The sequence below is a fragment of the Ascaphus truei genome, chromosome 2 (genome assembly GCF_040206685.1).
Source record: "Ascaphus truei isolate aAscTru1 chromosome 2, aAscTru1.hap1, whole genome shotgun sequence".
Lineage (NCBI taxonomy): Eukaryota > Metazoa > Chordata > Amphibia > Anura > Ascaphidae > Ascaphus > Ascaphus truei.
In genome coordinates this window covers 22,188,573-22,202,143 of record NC_134484.1, presented here as the reverse complement: position 1 = coordinate 22,202,143, position 13,571 = coordinate 22,188,573, and the positions used below count along the sequence as shown (strand labels likewise).

The window sequence follows — 13,571 nt, the reverse complement described above, 5'->3', positions numbered from 1 at the left end:
TGAGTCCTGTATCTTGGGGTTTAACTCTTACACAGGCGGCACATTTTATTTGAGTGCGGCTAGCTCCGCAAGCCTGGGGATGCCCCGGCATGCTAGCCGCACTCCCTCGGCGTGCCGCGCGTCATCGACGCGCGGTCACGCGTCATTGGGTGCCTGTGCCCCCTGCACGCGCGTCCAGGGCTCCCCGAGGGAGCCCTGGTGTCCCGCGATGTGGGGGACGGCGGCAGGGGGTTCCGGGGGACCCGGCGGACCCGGCAGCGGGGAGGAGAAAGCCCCGATCGGAGGGCGCTCCTCCGTGTCTTCGGCGCGCGCCCGGCACCCTCTGGCGCGCGCCAGGTTACTGCTTCGGCCGAGAACGGGCAAATGCTCGAATAAACTCGGCCGCAGCAGTACAGTGGGTGGTACGGTGGTACATAGAGTGGGAAGCAGGAGTAATTAGACACTGTAAGGAATTATAACAAACTTTTATACTACTTTTTCTATCATTTTGAACAGGGATACCACATAACCACACAGTATTTCTGCAATGCTACTAAAACAAATCACTAACGCTGCGCCTCTGTCTTTATATATGTTATAGTCACTGCATATTAGTTCACATACCCTGTTGATCAGACAGGGTATTTGTACAATAACCTTTCGTTGGAGCGCTAGATTCAAACAGATGCAGGCTGCTGCTTCTTACAGTTACTGTGAAATTATAACCTGTGTCCCAATGCAGGGGATCTCTTTCTTTCCTCTGGCTATTAAATCCTGATATTTCTCCTCTTAGCTGTTGCAGTGCTCCCTGAGGTGTCACTGTACATTGTACTGGCCAGCAAAATCCACCAGTCTCCTCACTCCATGGACCGGTCAGGCCCTAGCAGAGTGTCTGCAGCAGCCTCACCATATCAAAATAAACTGCCACCCCAGTCCCCTAAGCAATCCCTTTCCAACTGACACCAACTGTCATTCCACTAGCTAAGCACAGTCACATGGTCCAGTGGAATGTAACTCTTAAAGGGGCCATGTTCTGTGCTGACAACAAACACAGGGGGTTACACAAATGTAATACCGTGAGGTAGGAACATGCCAACACGTTCGATGTTGCAATTAATTTATCGAAGCCACGTGAATAGGCCCATCAGTCTGCGACTGCGCTTCTGATTAAGCCACCTGTGCTGAAGATGTGATATCCTGATTACCTGACCTGTTGGGTGACTTGATGACAGGAGTTGAGCAACCCTGATCTATAGGTATGTCTCCGCTTTAGTCTTTGTCATTTCCCCTTACCCTCACAGTGCACAAATGCTCAGTGTTTCCGGCTCTTGGTAAAGCCTTGGGCATTCTGTATCAATTTTTAATTACAATAAGTACTAAAGAGATTTGGAAGCGCGAGTGTTCAGTCATCCAAACAAATAGCACAGACTTTTGAAAGCTTAGTGCTAATGTTCATTATTGAAAATATATTACGTAAGCTGGTTTAACACCAGTATGCATTAATTTTGGCGCAACTTTTTTATTTGCAATTAAAAAAAATATTTACATGCATAACAGCTCTGTACAAGTTGTTGCAGGATAAAGCATTCAATACCAGAATACTTTTCTTTCACTAATTTGACAGATGGACATTTTTCAATTGTTAGGTGCTTTACTGCGATGTCTGGTACATATTCATTTAAAAATATGTACTACGTAGGTGATACTTTGTGGATGGGCAGAGGGAGAGAGAGGAACGTCTAAAGGTAAGGAAATTGGTTCCAGAAGTGACAGACTAATGATGAGAAGTGAAGTAGAAAAGGATCAGTCATGTGCAGACTGGGAGAAGTTTTTCAACAACACATTTAAAAAAATGAATGCTTCTTTGACATTTAATGCCAGGAAATGGACTAAAGATATTGTTAACCTTAACTGATGTGGTCTCTGGCATTTATTTAGTGTTACCATTGACATAATTTTAAATATAGTAAAATAGCATGCTATTTATCATACAAATAATGTACCTGTGATGAGTGAAGATTGTCATTACTATGGATTCATCAATGCCACTGTACAAAATTCAGCACTATTTGCACTTTTAGATGTGCGGTCCCCCCCATTTCCTTGAGTTGTAGATGGTGTCTAATGTGCTAAGGTGAGTTTGGGGTGCTGTACAATATATTATGTCCCCATAGTCTATAATTGACATTAACATCTGCTGGCCAGTGGCCTTGAGGAGGATTTGTTCCTCTGAAGTACAGGTGTCTCATTCTGTGCACAAGGAACATTGAACTGGCACCAGAACGTGGAAATGGTCTTATTTTAAAAGAAGTTAGGGGGAGGGGGATACACATGTGAAAAGTAGAGATCAAAAGTATCTTGTGACAATAGCATAGCGAGTTTGCAACAAATGCGATTTGGGTCATTCCATTGCAATGCCAAACTGCTTCTAAAAAAAAAGCTTTTTTTTCCGTGTGAAAGAGGCTTTTTTTTTTTTTAGCACTCAATGGGCACCCTATTCAAAATAAATTAATGCTCCAAACAAACAATAATAAAACATTACAAAACTAAAAAAAAAAACACACAATTCACTAAATAAAAACATTAGCCAGCTAATCCAATTAATACAAGCAATAACAAGAAACACAAGAAACAAAGAAACCCCCCTAATAAACACTCAGATGTATCAAATGAATATATAACTACAAGTGTGTCAAAAATAGTACAAAATAATTTTAATTTTAATCAAAAAATCTAATATAAAATCTAAAATAACTCACACATGGAACCAGAGCGAAAAAAGACTTCCAAAATACAGTATAAATAACGGACAATTACATAAAGGTGCTAGAAAAGGTAACTAGCAAGTGAAATGCACCTAAATTGAAGATAACATTGGGGACAAAGTACCCAATGAAATCACGACCAGCCGGTCTTATAGACAATTAGTCACACAAGGTGAACAGATCCCAGATAATACTACTACTGGCAGACCATATTGAAATATAAACCAACCTCTACAGAAATGCTACAAGAAGTATAAAAACAGCACAAATGTACAATATGATGGATACAAATAGACACATGTCTGAATCTAAATATCCCTACAGGTCTATATATAACTACAGGGAGCTGAAATAGAAGGGCTCACATAGAGAAGAGTATGCAAATCAGTGGATGTTGAAACCTAAGATGCTAAAATAGTGTACAATGTCTTGAATGAAATGTCCAAAATAAGACCCAAGTAGCTGTATGGGTAAAGCAATACTCAGCCATAGAAGCATGGAAATCCCTGGTGCAGGTGAAGTTACTTTCTGGATGGAAGGTTGGTGCTGTAAAGAGTCCTTTAGAAGTGAACAATGTCCATAGTACTAAAAGGAGGTCCACGTCTGAGTGGGGCATACAACCCTAGCCTCTCTGACATTGGTCATGTACTTCATTCAAATTTTTCAAGACTTGAAAACTAGATTTCCCAAAACAAACTTTTTAAACACTGACAAGACTGTAGCAAAGGTGTTTGGGACTAAGGCTACATTTCTAATGCTACCAACGACAGAGCTTCTGATCAGAATCAACTCTAACACCATTCTAGCCCCTGTCACTAGTTTTAAATATCTGAGCATATGGCTCGACTCCCATTTAGAATTTGGGTTGCATACACTGACATCCAAAACCTATGTCAAACTAGGTATATTTTATAGGTGTAGCCAGGTTCCCCCCTGTCATGGCTGACCCCCTCCTCCCTTTCGGCCGACGCTGTGTACGAGGGAGTGAGGGGGGGCCGTGTGCGCGAAGGAGCGATCCCTGGTAGCTAGGGACGCGAGCGGCGAGCAGGCCGGTTGCCGGGGACGCGATCGGGCCGTCGCTAAGGCCGCGATCGCGTTGCTACCGGCCCGGCGGCTCGGGAAGCAGGGCGCCGCCATGTTAGGGCTGTTGCGCATGCGCAGTGCCCCAACCCAGCGCGGGAGGACCAGATAGTTCGCGCATGCGCGAGATGAGCATGCCAGCCCCCAGGGTGCATAGGGGCAGAGACACCTGATGCCAGGGAACCTATCAGAAGGCCAGATTCCCCTGCTAGCAAAGAGATACATTTCGCGGGGTTTTGCAGCCACGGACTCACTCAGGATCCGGACCAGCTAGGGGTAGGAGGTAGATGCAGGGGTGAGTGACCCTCTGCATTAGGCCAGCAGCCCCCAAGGTCCCAGTTAGGTCCTGAGCCATCTATTAGCTTGTGGAGCTTAGGGACAGGCCCTAGATAGGGACACTGCCCCATTTATTGGTTGTATAGACAGGGACACAGTGTTGAAGCCGTGCGGCCCTGTGAGGTGGGTTCTGGGCTCAGAACACCACCCAAGACCCTGCGACAAGGAGTGACATTGTTGCGCTGGACTTTCAACCCACGCGGTGTGGAGGACCCCGTCGGATCGTGTGGATTTATATCGCGGTACCCGTGGCTGGAGCCCGGGCAGGTAACCTGCATCTCACGTGCACCAACCAGGCCTATCACCAAACATAGTGGCTGCGCAGTCACACACACACCTGTACAGTGGTATTTGACTTCGAGAACACGAGACATTTGGGTGGGGGTTACTGGACACAGGGTGGGGTCACATTGTGGGTGGTTAGCGTCCGCCGTGACGCCTAGAGGTGGTTAGCGTCCGCCGTGACGCCTAGAGGTGGTTAGCGTCCGCCGTGACGCCTAGAGGTGATAGCGTCCGCCGTGACGCATAGTGTGGTTAGCGTCCGCCGTGGCGCAATATGCTGTTATGCTGTTTTGATGTTATGCTGTTTTGATGTTATGCTGTTACGTGATCTGTGTGTTTCCATGCAGTAAAGCCCGTCCTGTTTTATATTCTGTAGTGTTGTGTGGTTGTTCCTGTGAGGGCCTCCTCCCACTCCGTTGGGATCCCTCCCAGGTGGAGGCGTTGCACCTAGAGATGTATGATAAAAATGTACCCCAGGTTCCCCAAGCGGAGGCTTAGGCTCCTGAGAGCCACACAGGTTGCACAGCACGTAGTAGCGGCGGTAGTATAGGGAAGACCCGTTACATTTGGAGGCGCTGCTGAGATTGAGACCTGGGGTGCCCGAACTCAGCAAAAATGTCGTTAGGTTACACGTTACCTTCCCGCCAAGAGGTGTACACGTGGGCGGTAAAAAGGCAAGTCCCGCCCTCACAAACCCTTGCTGTAGGACAAGTTCCCGCCAATGCCTCATCCTATGAACTATGTTTAATCCTAATGCAGTACCCAGGCTTAGAAGATGCCAGAATCTTGGGTCGCCGCTCCGACCCCGACGGGTCATGGTGCACCGTATTAATCACTGGGGGATGTGAATTGTCGCCACAGCAAGGCCCATCCAACTTGCGTTTCCACGGGGCCCTCAGCTCAGGGTGTCCTGTTATATATCCTGAAATGCCGATAAAACCCGAACCCTGTAGCCCCAGAACAGACCTGCTAGAGACTAGTATGCGCATGTCCCTGTCCCCACCAGAAAGTGTATGCGGGGATGAGGCCAGTGTATTATCCTGTGCTAATTGTCGCTCAAGCAGACGGAGCTCCAGCCCCAGTAGAATGGGAGAAATCCAATTACTAGCCCAGGCCATCCAACAACTGGGTAGGCCCAAGCACGAATCCCCTTCCCCTCAGCCATACCGCAAGTTAAAGCTCTTTTCAGGGGTAAACCCTACTCCCACTGGTGAAGAGGCTTTTGATGTTTGGAAGGAATATGCTTCACAGGTACTGGAAGAGTGGACCTGTCCTGATGAGGTGAAAAGACAACGAATCATGGAGTGCCTGCGCCCGCCTGCGTCCACTACCATCAAGATGTATAAAGATCAGCATACGGGGGTTACCGCACATCAGATGATGGAGTCGCTTACCCGGGCATATGGTAAGGAAGATGATGTGAGTGAACTATGGACTAAGTATTACAATCTCCGCCAGAAAGAGGGGGAAGACCTATCCGAGTTCATACAACGGATCCAATTGCTCTTGTGGGAGCTACGTTCCCGCCAAGTCATCAAGGCCTCAGAAGTAAATGAGTATAGGCGCACTCAATTCCTGCGGGGAGCCATACCCACGCACCATATCGTGATAATGCTCAGACGCACGCTACAGAAGGGAGACCCCCCTACTCTAGAAGACCTACTGGATGAGGTGAAGGGTCATGAGGCCTATACTAGGTTGCATACGCCCAAGAAGGCCAAAGACCCGCGCAAGGATGAGACCAAGGAAGCAACAGTGCCCAAAGCAAAGGGGAGCAAGAGCGGTAAGGATACGGCCACCCCGGAGGTGCCTAGGTCCGCTCCCAGGTCACTTGACGGTCCGGGTCCCCGCCCAGACTTCCGTTGCTTCAACTGTGGCGAGCAGGGCCATGTTGCAAGGAACTGTTCAAACCCCACTAAGGCCCAGACCTACACCGTGACCGTGCGGAAGGCAAGCTCGTCCCTATCAACCATACCCGAAGATGTTGCCGAGGAGTCGGGGGGGCCTTCCACGGAGGAGACGCCCCCGGCCGATGCTTACTGCCGAGTAGGGCCCACCGCTGTAATAAGAGTCGTCGTGGAGGGGATATACTCTTCAGCACTTCTGGACACTGGATCACAGGTGACCATCATCTACCGTCCATTCTACCACCAGCACCTCAGCCATCTTCCCTTGCAGTCAGCCGAAAAGATGAAGTTATGGGGACTGAGTAAAGATGATTATCCCATAGACGGAATAGTAGCGGTCAAGCTGGATATCTTGCAGTTGAACACTAACAAGTCGCATCCCATGCTGGTGGAAGCTTTGGTCTGTCCAGAGGCTCGAGAACATCCCAGTGCCCCCATCATACTAGGCACGAATGCCGATATTGTGAGGTCGGTGATTCGCTCATTCCTACAAGAAGCCGGTGAGCTACCGTTGTCATCCCTGAATATAGCCCCTGGCCTGCGGGAAGAATGCTATAGGGTGGCGTATGAGGAACAGTATGGTGAAATCTTTAATCAAGAGCGAGGGTTATTGCAGATTCCACCAGGGGGAGTGAGGCACGTGACAGCGCTGATCAAGTACCCCAGTAGGCACGAACACGACCGATACTTCTCGCTAGAGACCCTCCCCGAGTCTGAGAATCAGTGGGGATACCGAATGATACCTGAAGTACGGGATTGGCCATCTACTGTCCCTAGGAAGATTACCGTGTCTATCCAGAACATGTCTCTCCATACCGTGCCGCTGGAAGTAGGACAAAGGTTGGGTAGAATTTATCCTGTGGATCCTGTAGACGATCCAGTGACCGTTCACATTGCCCGTGTGGGAGAAGAGGCCGAGGCACTACAATTCGACTTCGGAGAGTCTCCCCTGGGAGAAGCATGGAAAGAGAAGCTATGTGCTCAGTTGAGAGAGAGACGAGATGTGTTCTCTACTAGTGAGATGGACGTGGGATGCAGCAGAAGCGCTCAGCACACGATTCGTCTGAATGATGACACGCCATTTAGGGAAAGGTCGCGCCGCTTAGCTCCCAGAGATGTGGAGGATGTGCGGGGTGTCCTGAACGAGATGGAAACGGCCGGCATAGTGACCGGATCTCGGAGTCCCTATGCCTCACCGATTGTGGTGGTACGAAAGAAGAATGGGTCTGTTCGATTGTGCGTGGACTACAGAACATTGAACAGACGTACTGTGCCTGACCAATACACGCTACCCCGAATAGAGGAGATTCTCAGCGCACTGTCCGGAAGCCAGTGGTTTAGCGTGTTGGACCTTCGATCTGGGTATTACCAGGTTCCGATGAGCCCTACTGATCAAGAAAAGACGGCGTTCGTCTGTCCCCTGGGATTTTATCAGTTCACTCGGATGCCCCAAGGTATCTGTGGTGCTCCAGCCACTTTCCAACGGCTTATGGAAAAGACGATTGGAGATATGTGTCCGCGTGAGTGTTTGGTCTATCTAGACGACATAATTGTGTTCGGAGCCACCCTTGAAGAACACGAGACTAGGCTGATGAAAGTATTGGATCGCTTAGGGAAAGAAGGCCTGAAGCTCTCATTGGATAAGTGCCGCTTCTGTCGAACATCGGTCACTTATGTGGGTCATATCGTGTCCGCAGACGGAGTGGCCACCGACCCGGCCAAGGTGGAGGCGGTGGTGAATTGGCCAAGACCCGAGAATGTGATGGAGCTGAGGTCATTTCTCGGGTTCTGTGGATATTATAGAAGATTCGTGGATGGATACTCCAAGAAGGCAGCTGTGCTGAACGATCTGCTGAAGGTCTATCCAGAGGAACCCAAGCAGAAGAGGACCCCCCCAAGGACCCCCTTCGGGGATCGGTGGACGCCGGCTTGTGAGGAAGCATTTAAGAGGCTGAAGAATAGTTTAACAGAGGCTCCCGTTCTAGCATATGCTGACCCGGAGAAGCCTTACATTCTGCACGTGGATGCCAGCCTCAACGGATTGGGAGCTGTGCTACACCAGAAGTACCCCACTGGGCTTCGTCCTGTGGCATATGCAAGTAGAAGTTTGACTCCCAGTGAAAAGAATTATCCAGTTCACAAATTGGAGTTCCTCGCCCTCAAATGGGCCATATCTGACAAACTACATGATTACCTATATGGGGTCACCTTCGAGGTCCGAACAGACAACAATCCGCTGACCTATGTACAAACCACGGCCAAATTAGATGCGACCGGTCACAGATGGTTGGCCACCCTCGCCAATTACCAGTTTTCTATGAAATATAAGCCTGGACCTCTCAATATAGGAGCCGATGCTCTATCTAGGAGATCGGGACTGGGCGAGACCGCCGACGATGGCCCTTGGGAAGAAATTCCAGGACCAGGAATGAGAGCTATGTGTTCCACTGCTGCTATTGTAAACGACCGAGTGGCATTCTCCGAGCTACGAGTAGTGGATTCTTTAGGGTGTCGACCTCAAGCCCTTCCAGAAGCTTACTGCCACCCTGATGGCATGGGTCTAACACAAGACGTCATCTTCACGGTGAAGGAATTGGTACTAGCACAGACACATGATCCTGCGGCTAAGGCTGTCCGAGAGGCCCTACACAAAAATGACTCTGCACTGGTGAAACGGGCTCCTCGCGAGGATGTGGGTCTTCTCATGAGAGAATGGGATAAGTTTGAGATGGATAACGGCCTACTCTATAGGGTTGTTCAATTCCACAATCATCCTGACCGTCGACAACTATTTCTACCTCGGCGTATGCAAGGTCTCGTTTTAAGATCACTACATGATGATCATGGACATTTGGGGGTGGATAAGACCTTGGGTTTAGTGCGAGACCGGTTCTTCTGGCCTAGGATGCGGGAGTCAATTGAACAACACTGCAGAAAATGTCTACGGTGCATTCATAGGAAGACCCTTCCCACCCGTGCTGCTCCAATGGGCCATCTCAAAAGTGCTGGGCCTATGGATTTAGTTTGTATGGACTTTTTGTGCATAGAGCCAGATTCAAAGGGTATAGGAAATGTGCTAGTAGTGACAGATCACTACACTCGATACGCTCAAGCCTTCCCCACGAAGGACCAGAAGGCTACCACAGTGGCTAAAGTGCTGTGGGAGAAGTATTTTGTGCATTATGGTCTGCCCAGCAGGATGCACTCTGACCAGGGACGGGATTTTGAGAGCAAGCTGATCAAAGAGTTGCTAACACTGTTGAACATTCAAAAGTCCAGGACTACTCCCTACCACCCGGAGGGAGATGCTCTCCCTGAAAGATTTAATCGGACATTGCTGGACATGCTAGGCACTCTGAAAAATTCCCAAAAAGGAGAATGGAGTAAACATGTTGAGGCCTTGGTGCATGCCTACAATTGCACTAGGCAGGAGTCCACCGGATACACCCCATACTTCATGATGTTCGGGAGAGAAGCCAGACTGCCAATCGACATCCGCCTACGGGTATCTACCGACGGGATACCCAACATGGCTCATTATCGATATGTGCAGAGACTCCAGGACAGTCTGCACCGTGCCTATCAGTTAGCTGAAAGAGCCACCGCTCGATTGAATGCCAATAATAAAAGACGGTACGACCACAAAGTACGCTATAGAGCGCTCCAACCAGGAGACGCAGTTCTCCTACGCAACTTAGGGATTCCAGGCAAGCACAAGTTAGCTGATCGCTGGAGGGAAGGGCCTTTTCAAGTAGAGTCCCAAATGCCGGGCCTCCCTGTTTATCGCATACGTGATGTGAATGGCAAAGTAAAAGTTTGGCACCGAAACCACTTGTTACCTATCTCCCAACTGGGAGAAAGTGAACCTGAAACAGAAACAGTAATGAACGACAGTGAGCCTGAAGAGGCTATTGCGAATCCCGGCCCCATAGATGAGACCATTCAGGATCCTTTGGAGGGAACATCCAACCGAGACTGGTGGGCACCTCCCGAAGGCGCAACAAGTAAGGGGCCAGCTGACAAAGTACCGCCATTGGAATTTTCACCAAGTAATCAATCACTAGATCCTACCACTCCGAGTTTTGTGCCTCAAAGAGACAATGTTCAGTTGCAAAGAGACTTTCCCCAAACTGGTTCACCCTCTGCCAGAGAGTCTAGGCCTCAAGCCTACGATGGTCTGTCTCAAGAGGAAGAAATGGAGACTGAGACTCGCAGGAGTCAGAGAGTGAGACGCCCTCCCACTAGAGTGGCTTATGATTCATTAGGGGCACCTCACTATGAGTCTCAGCAGCAAGCTAAAGCCAAGCTAACCTCAGTTATCAATATGTTTGTTGAACTGTACAATCTCGTTTAGAGTAATCGTTAAGTTGTACTTTAACACTGCATTTTTATTATATAAATTTTGTACACTGTTGGAAGGTTATGTGGTTCAAGCGAGGACGTTGGAGTTCTCACCAGGGGGAGGATGTAGCCAGGTTCCCCCCTGTCATGGCTGACCCCCTCCTCCCTTTCGGCCGACGCTGTGTACGAGGGAGTGAGGGGGGGCCGTGTGCGCGAAGGAGCGATCCCTGGTAGCTAGGGACGCGAGCGGCGAGCAGGCCGGTTGCCGGGGACGCGATCGGGCCGTCGCTAAGGCCGCGATCGCGTTGCTACCGGCCCGGCGGCTCGGGAAGCAGGGCGCCGCCATGTTAGGGCTGTTGCGCATGCGCAGTGCCCCAACCCAGCGCGGGAGGACCAGATAGTTCGCGCATGCGCGAGATGAGCATGCCAGCCCCCAGGGTGCATAGGGGCAGAGACACCTGATGCCAGGGAACCTATCAGAAGGCCAGATTCCCCTGCTAGCAAAGAGATACATTTCGCGGGGTTTTGCAGCCACGGACTCACTCAGGATCCGGACCAGCTAGGGGTAGGAGGTAGATGCAGGGGTGAGTGACCCTCTGCATTAGGCCAGCAGCCCCCAAGGTCCCAGTTAGGTCCTGAGCCATCTATTAGCTTGTGGAGCTTAGGGACAGGCCCTAGATAGGGACACTGCCCCATTTATTGGTTGTATAGACAGGGACACAGTGTTGAAGCCGTGCGGCCCTGTGAGGTGGGTTCTGGGCTCAGAACACCACCCAAGACCCTGCGACAAGGAGTGACATTGTTGCGCTGGACTTTCAACCCACGCGGTGTGGAGGACCCCGTCGGATCGTGTGGATTTATATCGCGGTACCCGTGGCTGGAGCCCGGGCAGGTAACCTGCATCTCACGTGCACCAACCAGGCCTATCACCAAACATAGTGGCTGCGCAGTCACACACACACCTGTACAGTGGTATTTGACTTCGAGAACACGAGACATTTGGGTGGGGGTTACTGGACACAGGGTGGGGTCACATTGTGGGTGGTTAGCGTCCGCCGTGACGCCTAGAGGTGGTTAGCGTCCGCCGTGACGCCTAGAGGTGGTTAGCGTCCGCCGTGACGCCTAGAGGTGATAGCGTCCGCCGTGACGCATAGTGTGGTTAGCGTCCGCCGTGGCGCAATATGCTGTTATGCTGTTTTGATGTTATGCTGTTTTGATGTTATGCTGTTACGTGATCTGTGTGTTTCCATGCAGTAAAGCCCGTCCTGTTTTATATTCTGTAGTGTTGTGTGGTTGTTCCTGTGAGGGCCTCCTCCCACTCCGTTGGGATCCCTCCCAGGTGGAGGCGTTGCACCTAGAGATGTATGATAAAAATGTACCCCAGGTTCCCCAAGCGGAGGCTTAGGCTCCTGAGAGCCACACAGGTTGCACAGCACGTAGTAGCGGCGGTAGTATAGGGAAGACCCGTTACATAGGAACAAATCCTCCCTAAAACAGCTGGTCAGAAAGCGCATTGCACAGCAGATGCTAATGCTAAGTAAAGACTATGGGGATATACTATATGGTACAGCACCCCAAACTCTTCTTACCAAACTAAACACATTCTATAACTCAATATGCTGCTATGTCCTAGGATGTAACTAAAACACACATCACTGCGAAATGCTTAAAGAACTAGATTGGGTATCACTTGAATCCATGCAAAATGTAAAACATTTCTGTCTTGCCTTCAAATAGTTTCTGGGCAAGCTACCCGCCTATCTGAACAAGCTCCTCACACCTACCAGATGCAGCACTTATCATCTGAGATCTGACTCCAAAAGATTGCTCACTGTCCCAAGGGTCAACAAAGTATCCGGCCGCTCCTCCTTCTCTTACCGTGCACCCCACCCCTGGAACAATCTACTTGAGACACCAGTCTAAATTCTTTCATGACTTCAGCTGTCTCACATTTTAATCTGGTCTAACTGTTACATACGCCTATAACATAATATGTTATATTTAACTGTTCATTAAAAATCTTTGTATATAATGTATAACCTTGTTCTTTTAATGTAACCATGTATTTTTAACCATTTATTGTTGTCATAACCGTGCCCAGGACATAATTGAAAATGAGAGGTAAGTCTCAATGTATTACTTCCTGGTATAACATTTGAGAAAAAATAAAATAAAATGTGGGAGCTTGAAAATTGGAGTTCCTGTAGCCCCAGGTAAGACAGAAGGTCCAGCTGAGGTAATAAGTTTCCTGGGCATTGAAATAAATACAGAACAGATGATTTCTCGGCTGCCTAGGGAGACGTTGATCAAATTACAGTGGTTAATCTATGAAGCACAGTAACTCAAAAAGTGGAAAGTGAAACAGTGCAGTCTCTGCTGGGTCACTTGACATTTGCAAATAGGGTTATGCCAATGTGTTGGGTATTTTCTAAGATGCTTTATGGGGCCCTGTTGAGTACCGTTCAGCCTCACCCCTATGTTAGAATTAACAGGGAGATGAAGGATGACAGTGGTTTCACAGTCTGTTTTTTCAGCAACACAATGGTTATTCTGCTAGGAGGAAAAAGACACAGAATCATTTTCATTTAAAGCTGTATACAGGTGCGCCGACGAGTATTCTTAAACTTGCCTTAAACTTGCCTTGGAAAATCTGGGGCTATCACCAACAAGACCCAGGTACATGCTGGGTACATGCTGCAACATTTCAGTGACATTTCTGCAGAGACTAATGGCCCATCGGATTAACACAGCAGGGGTCCCTGGCCATCCCATTCAGATTGAATGGGACGGCCAGGGACCCCCACTGTTAATCTGATGGGCCATTAGTCATTCTGCAGAAATGTCACTGAAATGTTGCAGCATGTACCCAGCATGTACCTGG

General features: G+C 49.1%; 1 long non-coding RNA gene across 1 annotated transcript in view; it reads left to right on the top strand.

Annotated features, from left to right (window-relative positions):
• The first annotated feature begins 975 nt into the window (after positions 1 to 975).
• Positions 976 to 13,571, top strand: part of LOC142488477 (uncharacterized) — a 122,887-nt gene continuing 110,291 nt past the window's right edge. The window contains exon 1 of the long non-coding RNA XR_012799423.1: positions 976 to 1,235. This is a non-coding gene — a long non-coding RNA (uncharacterized LOC142488477). The remainder of the gene's footprint in view (positions 1,236 to 13,571) is intronic.